Source organism: Ochotona curzoniae, unplaced genomic scaffold (assembly GCF_017591425.1).
Source record: "Ochotona curzoniae isolate NIBS_2020 unplaced genomic scaffold, NIBS_Ocur_1.0 contig_2210, whole genome shotgun sequence".
Lineage (NCBI taxonomy): Eukaryota > Metazoa > Chordata > Mammalia > Lagomorpha > Ochotonidae > Ochotona > Ochotona curzoniae.
The window spans coordinates 41,027,138-41,043,579 of NW_024465369.1; the positions used below are offsets into that span (position 1 = coordinate 41,027,138).

A 16,442-nucleotide genomic window follows, 5' to 3' on the forward strand; every position below is an offset into this window, starting at 1 on the left:
TCCCCAGGTTCTTTTGAGTGCTGCTGGATATTTGGCCCAGTCTGGCATGCCTACCTCACCTCAGCATTCATCTGTGGGTACTGAAGCCTGGCTCAGCCCTGTCATCCCCTAGTTCCAGCTTATGTTGGTGGGTGCTACTAGCTAGCCCAGTCTGGACTGCCTCAGTCTTGACCCTGATGGGAACTGGCTAGTGTTGCAGCCCAAAGGAATCTGACCTACACCCTGTCCCGGTCCTCACATCTGTCAGTGGGTACAAAGAATTGGCCCAGCTCGGCCTACCCAGACCTGAGCCATGTGTATTTTAGTAGGTATTAGGACCTGGCCTGGTCTGAGCTGCTGCCAGTCTTTGTTCGTGTGATCACCATCAGGGACTGTCCTGACAGAGGAGTTACACAAGCTTATCTATCAGGTCTCCTCCCAGTTGCAGATTTTTCACACAACAGCAGGTTCTTGGCTCAGCCTAACTTGGCCCACTTCCTGTCCAGCAGATACAGCTGCCTTGCCTGACCAGCCCACACCCATCTAGTTCTTACTGTTGGGTGCTACAGCCCAGCTCCCCTGACAACCCCCAAACCTAGCTTTTGCATTACTCAGTAAGACCTATCACAGCCTGTCCTGTACCCACCCTAGTTCTTGTGAGCACCAGTTGGTACTAGAGCCTAGCCCAGTATGGCACACCCCAGACCCAGTCCACCAGATGACTTGAGATGTTTTAGCTATGTCCAGCTCAGTCTTCTACCCTCATTCCAGCTCTCGTGCTCACCGGTGGGAACCACAGCCCAGCAAGGGCATCATCTCCTTAACTCCCAAACCAGGCCCATTCTGAGCCATGTTCTTGCCCCATGTCGGTGGTTGCTCTGACCCAGCGTGACATAGCCAGTTTCCTGTCGTGGTCTTTGCCTTTGGATGCTGCAGTCTGGCCTAGCCTGGCCAGCCAGCCTCCAGTCCCAACTCTTACTGGTGAGTTTTCAGCCTAGCCTTGCTCAGCCTCAACCCCATCTTTAACTGCTGTGCAGACTGGTAGGAGAGATAGCCTAGCTCAGTGTAGCTCACATGTCATCCTGGCTTCTGCCAGTGTGCTACTGTTTGGCCTGGCCCTGCCCAGTCTGCCCTCTGAGTCAGCTGACACATGTGCTGACAAGTGGAGCAGCTTTTCCCAGGATGGCCAACATCCAACCATGACTTATGTGCTTACCAGGGAGAGTGATGGCCCATTAGGGGAGTTAACCAAGTCCCCCCATCAGGCTGACTCTAGACCTAGATAACGAGTACCAGCAGGTGCTAAGCCCTTACCCAGCATAGCCCACCCCTCCGTCTCATGCTCAGTGTGTACTGGTGGATGTTCTGGCCCAGGCTGCCCTACAAACAATAGTTCCATACACCTGTGAGTGCTGTAGCCTAGGCCAGCCTTGCCTGTTCTGAACCACAGTATCCATGAGTGTCAGTGAATTCAATGGTTATACCTAATTTGGTCCATCACCACACCAGCTCTTGAGCAAACCAGTGCATACTGTAGTCCCACAAGGGTGACCCCATATATTTCCTTCTGAATCTGTCCTCAGACCTGGTTCTCTCATGTGCTGGTTAGTGTCACAGACCAGCCTAACATGACCCATTTCCTGCCCCAACACTCCCTGGTGGGTACTGTGGTTCAGCTCTGCCATGTAGCCCCCACCTAACCCTAGCTTTCCTATGCACTGGTGGGCAGTAGTTGATGCTAACTGGCTCAGCTTTGATCTCCCACATGGGTGGGTCTGATCCAGAAAGACAATTCAATTTCCCTTGAAACCTCTGGCTCTCAGCCCCTTGCTTACTTGCAAGTACAGTGGCCTTGTTGGCAGAAGTTCCCCAGAAGACGTTCCTCACTTGCAATATACTCTCTCAGTGGTCCACCCTCCCACACGTCCCAGACCCCCTTCCCTGATCAGTTCATGTCCACAATTACATGGGTTCCACAGCCCAGTCTTCTGGTAGGGTAGCGTACTGCCCTGAGCCCTGCCCACTCACTCGGGACCTACCTGGGACCCACCTCGGACCCCAGATTTAGTCCTCCAGCACACATGCCAACCTGGGACCCTACCCCTTTTCCCATCCAGGACTCAAACATGTTAGTGAGTCCCCACCAGCATACCACACTAGCATGCCAGCTTGGGACCCTAACACCTCTCTCCCCTCCACCCTCTCTGTCCCCCCAATAAATAATGCCCACTTGGGACCCAAACACATCCTGGAATTCCCAGGCCTGTGTGCTCCATTGCTCCCCAACATGAGTCCCCAGTCCCCCTGATGGCAGGAAGGTGGCTTATGGTGCTGGTGATTTATAACTTTTACAAAGGTGACTGTTGCTTTCCTCTATTTAAAAATAATGTCTCATGGCCAAATACATCACATTGCATGATTATTGCTTAAAAATATATCTGTGTTATTTGGTACCTTTTCTAGTGAGCAACATGACAATACCCTTACTTTTGTCATTTGAGTTAATGAAACAGTGAGGGGAGGAATGGGAAGTGGAGGGAGGAATCCGTGTGTCCATGGGATCATAGTGTGAAAAATAATAAAAATAATATACCTGTATTTCGTGCATGATAGATAATAAAGATTTCGGAGAGCTAACAAGATTAATAGGACGTGGCTCCTACTGCAGAGTAAGCCACACTAAAATCCAATGAAAAGCGAGCATTTGAACTCACAGGAATTATGTCAAGTAGATTTATTTCATTCAGCACCCATATGAGCTCATAGTTTCTCATTCCTTTTCACATTGTCAGTCTGACTGTAAGTCAGAAAAAGAGCGTTAGACATACAGCTTCATGTATTTATGTGTTTATATTTTGATAACAAAAAAGGTTTATTTGATTCGTTGACATAGATATTTGATAAAATCAGTGAATAGAAAATGAATAGTCGCTTAAATCAGTTATTTGGAATGGCCTGGAATAGGTTGATTTAATATCTTGTTGCTTACTGATCCTTATGTTATGACTAGATTTTTCTCTTTCTAAGCACAGGCTAGTTTCAAATTCACATTTCAAGATAAAAATGGCAAAAAAAAAATAGCCCTTGATGCTATAAACATTGGTATTTAAATATCCACGTAGAGGTCCATCAGCAGAAACATGAACTCTTTAGAGAGGGGGAAATACTACAGCCGCCTGTGAGCTCTGTAACATGCCTAGTGTAAACAAGAATGAATCAGGAAGTTGAAGTATGCACAAGACATAGAGAAAGTAATGTAAAGTATGAGGTTCCTATGCTTAATTACCAATCATGCTTTTACTGTTACTTATGTGAGTGAGGGAACTGTATCTTGTTAAAAATATAAAAGATTATTTGAAGTCCTCAAATACAGTTATTCCAAGGTGATGCCACATTATTTTCTTTGTATGTTGGTTGTTTAAAGCAATTCTTTTGTATATACTGCTTTCTAAAGTCATATTTTTATCACTTAAAGATAGTAGAGCATGCTTTGACAAGTCAACAAAAACCCTAATTATTTAAATGTATGATATCAATGTTATGAGTTAAACATATCAGTATCTATAGATAGTATAAAAGAAAGGCTAAGTATTCATACATCATTCTTGATATATGTATATTTTTATATAAAATTATATAACAGAGTAAACTCTGCAATCAGATATTGAATATTTTAACTCTTATATGCAGAATGCCCTACATTAATTAGCTAAGTAACTGATAATAAACAGTTTAATTTATGTGGGCCTATTTGTGCTATTTAAGTGTGTAGTACATATTTGCTTTTAGATATTAGAAACTCTATTAATGTAGGGAAACTCACATTTTAGTCTCTAAAAACTTGATCTAATTCATTCTCTAATTGAAAACTAGGATGTTGATCTGAATTGGAGATTATTTTTCTGGATATCTTGACATAAGTATGTGTGAGCTATCCTCTTGTTTTTCTGAGATATGATAAAGACATGACTCCTGCAGATTGGGCAGCAATCTAAGTACTTTACAAGCATTAGGTAATACTTGTCTTGGAAAGCCTATTTAATAGGTACTGGTCTGATGCCCAATTAATAGTTGATGAAATTGAGTAGCTTACCCCAGATCAGAGAGCTAAGTCGTACAATCAGGATTCTTAAATGACTCCATAGTGCACCAGTTCACTGGAAAAGGAATGAAGACAGTAGTATCTGAGAAAGTTGTATTCATTAGATGGAAACCAAAGGGTCGAAAAAGATGACCCTGCTCTGGACAGGAGCGTTGCAGAATTCCCAGGACATTGTAATCTCAGTTGCCAGCTGCTGCCTTGTGTATTATCCAGAGGTGGAGTCACATCTCTCCTTGCCGGGCCATGTCTGCAGGGTCCTGAAACAGCTGGCAGTGCAGGGGAGGTTCAGGGCAGACCGCAGCCCTCTTCTTGACATTGACATAGAAAGGAACCTTTTGTTGTTTTTGACTGACTCCACAGCTGCTGTAGTATCAGGTTAGCAAGGGTTACAGACTGGGTTTTGTGGTAAACATGGTTATTGTCATTCTTTGAAACCTCTACTAGGAGTTTCAGTTGCTGCCATTAACAGTGTAAATTTGTGAGCAGATCAGTCTGTAGACTTTCACAGATACAAGTTTAAGTTTGCATCTTCAGCAAGGAATCGAGACTGTCTTTCTCAGTACAGGATGTTGTTCACTGTCTTCTAGAACTTTTTTTTTAAAAGTCTGCTTTATGTGGTAGTGACAATGAATTTTGGATTCTTCATAAGCTCAGGGAAGATACATGAGACATATGGTGATAAATGGAGTCTGGTTGTGTTTCAAAGGGAAAATATAATTTTTAAAGGACAATGTCTAGATTTACTGTATAGGTTTCTGCTTTCATTTGACCACTAATCCCTGAATAATAGAATTTAAGTAGCTGTTTGGATTTCAGTTACTCCTGCCTCTAGGATTACTGTTCAAACACACCGAGATTGCCATCTGGGTCATAAGTAAGTAAAGAGATTTAGTATTTGTCTCAGAAGTTTTATTTCCTTTTATTGCAATTTAAATTTGGTGATTTTCCATAGGAATAATGGACAAGTTCTTTTAAAATAAATCAAATTTGTGAATTTAGTCTTTTTCTTTATTTTAAGGGTAATTGCCCCTTTGCCTTACTTAAACCCCACATTTAATGTAAGAGGTAGGTATTATTGGAATTGAGACATAGACATTAGGCAAATTATCTAAGAGCACACATGTTCTAAATGGGACCTAAACGAGACATTCTGATCTTAGGAACTATATTCTGTCCATCACAATACCAGAAACTTAAAGAAATCTTATTTATTTTCAGCTTCAAATTAATCATCACCAATGTACTGTTATATACTCTCAAATCAAAGGAGTATTCTTGGAGAGCTTGTTATTTATTCCCATTTTTGAAAGTTTAGAAATCATGCTGCAAATGAAGCATAATTTACCTTGGCCAGTGAAGTGATTTAATCCAAGAAGTAAACAGTTTGCTTATATTCCTCTGTATTAAACAAATGAAATGTAGGTTAAAGTCCAAGAGTGAAATGTGAATCTTTATAGACTGAGCCCAGCAGGGTTGTCCTCTTCTTGTGGCCCCAGCTACAAAGCGCAGTGGCCAAGAGCCCAGACTGCTCCATGGAATGTCTGTGACGGACTGCAGAGAAATTAGCAGGTGACACACAGCAAAGATTGCAACTCCTAGTGCCCTTGATCCTCAGTCCAAGGCAGAGCCCCAGACACCCTGTCACCAGGAGACTTCTGTGTGAGACAACTGCTTAAAATACTCCAGTTCTCTGCATAGTGGGGAGGGGGTCATGGTTTGTGGTTTGGGAAACTGTTGTGACGGTTTGAAGCTGTTGCAGCAGTTTTGAGTATACATCTCTCTCTCTGAAATGTGGTGAGCTTCGTTATCTTCAAGAACATGCTTTGAAACAGTTGAAGTAAGTTGACAAAAACAGCCTGCAAGGAAAGCTGAAGTCTTGACATTTCCTCATTTTATAATTTGTGTTCATTTGGCAGTTTGAATGCTAATAAAAGACAATGTTAATACTTGTTTGTGATGTAAATATATCCATTAAAGGATTCAATTATGGATATATCACTGTTATTCCTAATCTCTTGACAGCTGTGAGCAAGGCTATTCCAAATTTTCATTAAATTAGAGAAAATTTATTGTTTCCCTAGACAAATAAAATACAAATGCATTTTTTTTCTTTTGGAAAGAGATTATTAAATTAATGTTGTAAAAAGCACTGATTTTATCATACTAACAGTGAGCCATACTAATAGGGCAATTCATGACAAGTTGATTTTAGAATGTAACTGTTACTTTAAAAATCATATGTTTAAATGTTCAGTAGATGGTTGTGGAGAAATGTGCATGAGCGCAGTGTCCACATCTCTATGAGAGAAGCACCTAACTTGTAATATTTTATGGCTCCAAAAAAGTTGGTATTTATTATAAAAGATTATTTTCTGGATAGAGCCTTTGCAGAAGAGAAACGATGAAACAAGAGCAGATGAACAAAGTGAGATCAAATAAGACAGGTAAGCTTGAAGGGAAAAACTATTTTAATGGTCATCTTGTAGTATAAAGGTTGTTTTTTCCCTTATTTGTAGTCTGGTGTAATTGTTATATCTATGCTTTTTACTAGTTAAATATTATGATTAGTAGTGAATTAAGCCAGTGTTGGAGGAGTTGATTAAAATTATGTCTTTGCAAAAATTAATAAAATGAAAAGAATGGAGAGAGAAAGAAGCTTAAGGGAGGGGGAGAGATGGAAGTATGATTATCTCCTTAGAGTTGCACCTACGAAATTTATGAAATCGGTTCTATTTTAATAGAAATAAAAAGTTAATCATTTGTAAATCTTCTGTAATATGATGCACATTTAAGAGAATTCTATTTACAATTGCAGAAGAGATTGAAAAATCTAGAAAAATCCATCCTAGAAAAATAAGGTTCATAGAAGAAAGATATGGAAAAGCTAATAATTAAAAAAAAAAAAACAAAAACAAAATGGAGAGCTGGGTGGGGTCAGCACCGTGATATAAAGGAGGTAAAAAAAGATCTGTCACAGAGCAAAGGTGTTTGTACGTGGGTGATGAAAATCTTCTGCCCTTTCTTTAAACTTGAGAATCCTTTGGTTTCTTATAACCCTCTTTCTGTAGACAGGATGTACATTTATAGACTGTTTACTTAGTAACTGAAACCTGTGCTGTTTTTCCTCTTTGCAGTCATGAAATGTGAACTTAGAAGGGAAAAATCCATTCCCAGCCACGTAATAAGGCAAACCTCTCATCTGTAAGAAAGATTGAGATACAAAATATTGTATGGTAATCCAAAGTAGCAAAAGTTTAAAACAATTAGGTCATTCAAACAGGCAGCTAAGATTGCGCAGAACTCGCTCAGTCAGCTATTTGTTATTGTTAATGACATTCGTGTGAGAGCCATGTCTGCTGCCAGCAATGATAGTTTTTATTGAACATCACTTTATAATCTTTTTCCATAACTCAGCAAACCACACCTAACCCAGCAGGTCAGTGGAAACTGTTAGTATGCTCCCTGCTTTGGAGAGTCATCTCAGCACAGCCAAAGACTTGGCCAGGGTGGGGTGGGAGGTGAGGATTCTGTGTCCCCAGCTCTACCCCTTCCTTTGTGGGTACTCTTTGACAAAGTCAGCTCCTCTCCTAGAAGATGCTCTCTGTAGAGATAATAATCTCAAATGACTGAGCTACTGAATACAGCAGTAGATGCCAATAACTAGCATAGTATCTAATAATATCATCTAATAATATTTAATAAATAATTATGACATTATGAAAGAGAGAAAATAGTGAAAATCAGTTCATAATTTAAAACCAGAAAAAATAGAAAATGTGCATAGAAGTGTAAAGGTGAAAACTGTTTGTTCTAATTAAAATCATGCCTTAATTCTATCAAAGTATCTCATACATAATAGCAGATCAGTATCTATTTATTTAAAAACTTGGTTGGCTTGCAGGATAGAAAACTCAAACCGTTAACTAAAAAGTGCTTATTGAGATCTAATATGAGCTTCCAATTGCCTTGGATTTGTTTGACTGAAGAATTATAAGATGTAAGCCATTATCTCTTTCGTTGGTTGAAGAGAGAACACACATATCACAGACATGAGAATGTAACAGATACTCCAAAGTACTCAAGTACTAAATAAATGAGTAAGTGAAAAATTCTGAAATAATTATAGTTGCTAATACTAATCTCTAACACTATAATGTTGCCATTCAAGGAATATCAAGAGGCAAGTGGGTTGGTGTAGTTCAGGGAGTAAGACTCGGTATGATGTTTAAAGAATGGTGAGACAAGCCTGCCATTATCAACTTTAGTTGTTCATTAGAATAGTGAATGCCTGTGTGCCCTTCCCAAGAAAAAGTATGAGAGGAAGTCCAAGAATTCATATGGTTTAAAATGTACAGATATGTTTCTAGTACTCAGTCAAGCTGCAAATACCTGACAAGTTCTGTGAAGACAAAAACAAATTCTAGGTATGTCCAGGGGATGCAGGTGGTGGTGTGTGAGGGTTACGTTGTAGGATTAGGAAAGTTGTGAAATTGCACAGAGTGCTGCTATGGTAAGGCAAGTCTAGCTGAATGTGGAAGGAATCAAGTGCCAAGTTTGATTTTGGATAGACCCGATTTGGATTCATTTAGACAAGATACAGAATACCCACGTGTTGTGCATTTCTCATATAGATCGTGAATAATGACTCAACTTTGTGTAGCTTTCTCATATGGTCTATGATAAAAAAAAATGTGTCAAAATAAGAACGGAGTTAAAGATGACAGGGCAAGAACAGGGCAAGAGAACAGGACAAGAAGATGCAGATACCAAACAAAAGCCAGTCGTATGCCCATGTAAAACTGCATTCCTAGGAAAAGAATTCAATTTGAAAATCTCCAAATGAAGCGCAAAATAGATCATGAGGTCACTACTCTGTGGAACAAAACAAGTCCCACCTACTCCATTCCCACAACTATTATGGATACATTGACACTCAAAACGAATTCTACCAACTCAGAAATGAAACTACAGGTGTGTGAACCAGTATGGGCAAAATAAGAAACAGTCCTTCACAAAGTTTACTTAGTTTTTTTCAATGTTCATATTAGAAGCAGAAGTGTCTAAGTCCCATGAGAAAAAGCTACATGAAAATGGGAAGTAATGGAAATGAAAGTCACATATACTTTTGTAAGAACTTGTTCTAAATTCTCTTTGTAGAACTTTTTGGTGCATAAAGAAGAATTGTTATTTTAAAAACAGCTCATGAAATTAGTTCTTAAAGAATTGTTAATTTGAAAGGCAGATTTCCAGGTGTGTGGGGTGCAAGAAGAAGAGAGATTGATCTTCTGTCTGTTCAATCATCAAATGACTACAGTAGTCAGAGCTGGGCTAGAGCCACTAACTTCCCCCAGGTCTCCCAACTGGGTTGCAGGGAATCAAGGACATGGACCATTTTCTCCTGCTTTTGCAGGCATATCTTCTTGGAAGCATATTAGAAATGAAGCAGCAGCTGAAACTAGAACTAGAGCCCATGAAGAATGCTGGTGTCACAGGCAGTGGTTTGAGCCATTGCACCACAATGCCACTGAACTCATGAAAATTATCATCTTGTACTATGTGGTAATATGTATTAGTACTGCTATTTTTAAATTTACATATATATATGTACATATATGTAGAAACAGATAGCTATTTAGGCATCCTTTTTAGCTTAGTATCAATATATAAAAAATAACTCAGTGATGCAGAATGACTTAGGAAAAGGTATTGAGCTGTGATTAAACAATCTTTATCTGAAGCTTTTACTGTGACTACATTCAGTAAAAATCAGCTCTGTGCCTTTCTCCTGCTAGATATAACATTGTTAACCTAAATTTTCTTCTTAGATATACGTATAATTGGACATTGAGAAATGTAAGTTTAAAACTAAGCAATGACTGATGCCTGGCATAATAGCATAGTGGCTAAAGTCTTCATCTTGCATGTGCCGGGATCCCATATGGATGCTTGTTCTAATTCCGGCAGCCCTATTTCCCATCCAGCTCCCTGCTTGTGGCTTCGGAAAGCAGTCAAGGACAACCCAGTGCCTTGGGACCCTGCACCTGCATGGGAAACCCAGAAGAGGCTCCTGGCTCCTGGCTTTGAATTGGCTCAGCTCTGGCCACTGGGGCCACTTGGAGAATGAATCAGCGAACAGAAGATCTTCCTTTCTGTCTGTTCTCCTCTCTGTATATCTGATTTTCCAGCATAAATAAATAAACGTTTAAAAATAAAAACTAAGCAATGACTCATATTTCTAATATATGTGTTATTCTGGTCTTAGATCCAGCTTAAATATCCGTAAGTGTTTGCACAATATCTATGAGCTTCAAGTGTCTCATCTATAATGAAGATAGTAATTTTACCTATGTTTGTGAGAATCTTATTAAGTAAGGCATGTGATGTCCTTAACAGATAAAAGACTCAGTAAATGTTGTTTAAATGATTATAATAATGTAATAATCCATTTTATAAAAATATGAGTATGTTCCATAAATTAGTTACTATAAAGCTAGTATTTTTTTAAAGAAAGATAATAATTATGTTGCATCTGTGGATATGCTGAAGAAATTTTAGGTTAAAAAATCATAAAATCATAAAATATGAAAAGCATAAAACCGCCATGAATTTTTACAAAGCTAGAATGTTGATGTTCAAATTCATGTAGAAAATTGTATATAAAAATAATTATTAAAGCACTACGAGAAAAATGAGGATGAGTTAAAGCCTACTATACATCTACAAATGATGTACTACCACATGATAAATAGAGACAGGTGGAACTGAGTGGAAATTGTAGCAATAGACTCACAAACATATAAAACTCTGAGTTTGTGCCTGTCCCTGTGTTTCCGAGTCCTCTGTAAAATCTGAAATCCTGCCATTTGATGAACTCCTTTCCTGTATAGTCTTGTTCCCACTGTCCTCACAAGTGAATCTTGCTGACATTCTGTGGTCCCAGCTATCAACTTTGCTCTGTAATAATTACCACTGTTTAAAGCAACTTTGGGTACTGGTATGAATGTTCTAAAACTCAGCTGTCCAATAGGGGGCTGCTAAACACATGTGGCTGTTCAGTCTTTGTAATAGGGCTAGAGTGAGTATGGAAATTATTTTTAAATTTGACTTGATTTTATCCAATTTAGCTATAGGAGACCAGTGGTGACTTTGCTAAATAGCACTGCTCTGTGGTCTCAGCTCCTACAAGGCAGGTCAGAGTCTGTTAGATTCATTTAATTCCTCTTTAAAAAGAGTTATTTTTGCTTGAAAAGCATATTTTTGGAGAAAAGGAAAGAGAGAAAGATCTTCCATCTGCTGTTTCACTTCCAAATGGCTATAATGAATAGAGCTGAGATGATCTGAAACCAGGAGCAAAAGCTACAAGCCAGGTTTTCCCAGGTTACAAGCAGAGAGCAGAGAGCAGACAGCAGAGAGCTGGATGGGAAGTAGAGCAGCCAAAACATAAATTGGTGCCAACATGGAATGCTGGCAGTTGCAGGCATAGGATTGGCCAGTTGAGCCATCACACCAGCCTAGTCTGCATTAATTCTATTACCAAAGTTTGGCAGACAGTCTCATTGCACCTGGTGTTCAGTTCCCATTCAGGGAGTCGAAGGTCCCAGAGCTGCACGTGGAAGCTTACAAGCAGAAGCAACTGTCACAGGCAGGGGTGGTGCTCAGAGGGGAAGGAGAACTGCAGCTGTGTTAAATATTTCTTGTAATGACATTTCCCTTTGCTAGACATATGCTGCCTTTATTACACAAGCTTGCAAAAATTCACGTGAATCAGGATCCTTAAAATATTATTTTTATGTAACAATGAAAAGAAAACAAATGGAGGTATAAACCTATCCATCTGCTTCAAGGAAACGCTAGCTTTGAATAGTAGTGCTTCCTGCTTTTCTCATAGACAAATACATCGTTTGAGGAAACATGGGCAGTAAATTGTTTAAATAAACACCCACCTCAGAAAAGCAGAAATTGCTTGGAGGGCTCGGTAGCAACATAGAAGAAAAAGTGTGTTTAGAAAAGTATTCCCAGTACTCTAAATATAGTTCAGATGGAATCTTCACAGACAATTTTGGGCAAAAAAATACTAAGCAAAGCAGTGTGCTGGTGCATTTATGAGCAGGGATCTCTGATTTGACTTTCAATTTTCTAGTTCCCTTGAAAACAACTCAAGTTCCTCAAGTATTGGCTCCCTTATCTGCAGAAAGAGAAGTATTATTATTATGTAAGTGTGTGCGAGAGGTGGAAAAAGCTTACATAAGAGCAAGGCTAACATAGGCGAGTCACTCTTCACATGCTAGAAAACCTTACATACACTAGGGACTCCATAATTACTGTGGAACTGAATCAATGCACAAGCAAGGTAGAGAAGGTTCTAGAAATGATTCACCCATATGAGGAAGCTGAGTTTGAAATATGCAAGAGCAAAAGAGATGTTGGTAGCAGACTTTCAAAAAAAAAAAAAAGAGATGGTGAAAGTCATCAGCCTCGTACCTGCTCCATGCTCTGTGTCACCACCTTAAAGTCAGCACCCAGGGATAACACTCAAGTTCATTGGGAATTCTACTTTGTCACTCTGATTTCCAGTGCTTGTCTTTTTTTTTTTAGGTTATTAAAAGAATTATCTAAGTACCACAGTTTCCCTTTAAGTGAATAATCACATAGAAACTAGCAACGTCAACAATATTTTATTTGGTGAGAGAACATTTCCTTTCTATCAGTGTCCAGAATCTGCTCTGCTCTCTTTCTTCTAATGTGGTATGTGGCTGTACTCTGCATTTCCTTGCATATAAACAGCTTTAATCAGCCCTTCCAACCCTGGTGACCTTTGTATGTGCATTGTCTTTTAGCATCACAGCACCAGGATGTCTCACTATGGCATCAGGACCTTTGCAATCACACATAATAAAGAAGTAATTCTTTGGGTGATGTCCATTATACGTACTGCTGGTTAACAGCATGGTGTGGAAGAGCAATATCAAAGCACAGATCTAATGTCTGCTTGTAAGAAATTCCCTAATGTGGTGCAGTGTACGGATTTGTTTTGTTCGTATTCAGTGATACTTTCGCTTTACAGTGATCATTAATCTTACTTCCTTCTTAGTCACTGTTTTGTAATTTGTGTGATCAAGTAAAAACAAAACAAAAAAACCCTTTTGTGCCTGGCATGGTAGCCTACTGGCTGAAGTCCTGTATGTGCTGGTTCTAATCCTGACAGCCACACTTCCCATCAAGCTCCCTGCTTGTGGCCTGGGAAACCAGTCAAGGACAGCCTAAAACCTTAGGACTCTGCACCCACGTGGGAGACCTAGAGGAAGCTCCTGGCTCCTGGCTTTAGACCAGCTGAACTTTGCTATTGTGGCCACTTGGGGAGTCAATCAATGGGAGAACGATCTTTCTCTCTGTCTGTCCTGCTCTCTATATATCTGACTTTCCAATGAAAATAAAATAAATCTTTAAAAAAACTTTGTTGATGGGCATTTCGGTTGCTTCCAAGTCTTTGCGATTATTAATTGTGCAGCTATAAACATAGGGGTGCATGTTGGTTTCTCATAAAACAGGTGTTTTGGATGTATTCCTAGGAGTGCTATTGCTAGGTAATATGGTATGCTGATTTTGAGTTGTTTGAGTATCCTCCATACTGATTTCCACAGAGGCTGTACAAGTTTGCAGTCCCACCACAGTGGAGTAGGGTTCCCTTTTCCTCACATCCTCGCCAGCAAGTGATGTTGGTGGTTTTCTGTATGTGTGCCATCCTTGCAGGCGTTAGGTGGTACCTCATTGTTGTCTTCATTTGGATTTCCCTTATTGCCAGGGAACTTGAGCATTTTTTCATATGTTTGTTTGCCATTTGGGTTGGTTCTTTTTGTGAAACGTCTGCCCATTTCCTGTGCCCATTTCTTGAGTGGTTTGTTTGTTTTGGTGTTTTGGTTGTTCTGTAGATCTTTGTATATCCTGGAGATTAGCCCCCTATCACCTATGTAGTGTGCAAAAATCTTCTCCCATTCTGAGGGATGCTTTTTTACTTTGTTGATTGTTTCCCTTGCTGTGCAGAAGTTTCTTAGTTTGATGAAGTCCCATTTGTTTATTTTGGTCTTGATTGCTATTACCTTTGGAGTCCTTTTTAGGAAGTCAGGGCCTACACCTAAATCTTGTAGTGTGTTTCTTGCATTTTCTTCCAAAAGTTTGTAGGTTTCTGGGTGTAGGTTTAAGTCTTTTGTCCATTTAGATTTGAACTTAGTGCATGGTGAGAGGTATGGGTCTATCTTCTCGTTTCTACAGTTGTCCCAACAGCATTTGTTGAAGAGACCTTCCCATCTCCCTAAAACCTGTGAGGAAGACGTGAAATACAGCCTATCAGGATCAAGTCTTGTAACCCATAGACAAAAGACTTGAGTCAGCACTAGAAAATAGTAAAGCTACTATTGGCATGAGGGGGGAATCAGGAGCGATCCTGACAGCCTCTTAACAGGAGGTCGTGTGTATGGAGCAGGGGGGGACCCCAGAGTGGAGCAGGTGGACAGGAGGAGGCTTGTATCCCAACCCTGAAGACTCCCAGATCCTCACCAAGAACTATCATTACGGACACCAAGGACTACATCCCAACTGCCAAGGAGACCACGGGGAATAGCAGTGCCTTCGGAGGCCAAGAACTCTGAGGTCATCCATCCCCATCTGGAGCTTCCACAGGGGATGGAAGAAGTCCAAACTCTGCCGTGCAGAAACCAGCGTCATCGGAACGACAACCAGGAGCCCTGAGCGGTCTGCAGAAAGGGAAGAATAATAAACTTCCTTCGGAACTAGGGAGGCGGGCTTTCTCTGGTCCTTGCCTAGCTCCAGCTCTGGGTCCCCACCCTCTCTCGTGATGACCATCAGGATTGCTCCAGAAACTCCTCAAAACAGACAATCAAATATACAAACCAACAAAAAACCTAGAATGGACAGACAGCAACAAGGAAAGCTTGGAATCAGACAGGAAATGGCCAGTGTGGATTCACTCATACCTCACTAGGTGGGACACAAAGATTAATTACGCCTCACTGGGGTATTGGGGATTTCTCTGCACACCCCTCCTAAAAAAAAAGAAATGTTCTGTACCTAAACTGAGGACACATGTCTTGCTAGAGTTATAAACCAGTTCAGACCATCCGAAAAACAACCAAGTTCAGCAAAATCATGCTTCAACACTATAAACAGCTAAATACTAAAATGAAAATAGACATGAGACAGCTGATAGTAAGCTATAGCCATTTTGAGGTGTATAGAACCTGGTTGAATATCAACCAAAATTGAAATGTCTATGAAGAAGTCACAGGATATAGTTAAGAACCTGTATTTTCCTATTAACATATTGGTTAATCAATATAATGTCAATTAATGCCATAATGTTGTAAATTGTAGTTAATGTTATGTTGGGGCTTTTAATTGATTGGGATGATACTTTGCCAGCTTTACCTTCAGACCAGAGATGGTCTCATCAAGAATTTGTTGAACTCACTAGGATAATAAGATGCTGGATTTTATGCTCGGTAAATACTTCTAATGAAAGAACCTCAACTGAATTTGAACTGTGGTAATGCAACAAGTTGGAGAAATCCACCATGGGGAGAGGGTTTGGAGGGGGTGGGGGGAATCCCCGTGCCCATAACACTGTGTCACATAATACAATACAATTAATTTAAAAAAACCTTTGCTGTCAGCTTAATTTTCTTATGTAAACTTTTTAAAACTTAGTTACAATTTTATTGAAGGCAATTTTATGTGTAAGATTCAGAAATAATACAACCTTAGAAAAATGAAAAATCATGGTTGCTGGCTTTCTTATCAGAAGTAATAAAAGCACAAATATTGTATATGTGATGAGGAAAACATTAATACTTTACTAAGTTTTGGAATATTACTCCATGATGTCATTCTAGAGAGGAACACACAGACACCTGCTAGAATGTGTCATGAGCATTTTCTTATTATCTGTTATTAGGGAAATATCAACAGTACCAGGCAGACTTATAAGCAATAATGTATTTTTTTTCAGAGTCATCAGATCTTACCACACTTCCCCTCCCATGTTATTTCCCCAGTGTTTCTCTGATTTTCTTTGTGTTGGGTTCCGTATCCCTTTCTTACTACTTATACTTGTTCCATATGTATACTTCTGCTTGTTTATTCATCCAGCTTATTCAGGAAAGGCTGATAGGATGAATTGAGACTAACAATAATAAAGGAAGAAAGATTCAAAAAGAAGACTTTCTCACAGTGTTGAACTTTTGCCTCTATTTTTCCTTACACATGGTATTTGGAGAAATTCCAAGCTGAAACCTCCCCTGAACAACAGCTCTCTAAGTAAAGCTATTTTATAGTTGATTTTCTCTCT

At 39.7% G+C, this 16,442-nt stretch overlaps 1 long non-coding RNA gene across 4 annotated transcripts in view; it reads right to left on the reverse strand.

Moving 5' to 3' along the window:
• The window catches only part of LOC121150700, a 39,708-nt gene extending 35,084 nt beyond the window's left edge, over positions 1–4,624 (reverse strand). For all 4 annotated transcript variants that reach the window (XR_005883013.1, XR_005883014.1, XR_005883012.1 and 1 more), the window contains exon 1: positions 4,073–4,624. This is a non-coding gene — a long non-coding RNA (uncharacterized LOC121150700). The remainder of the gene's footprint in view (positions 1–4,072) is intronic.
• Positions 4,625–16,442: the final 11,818 nt, after the last annotated feature.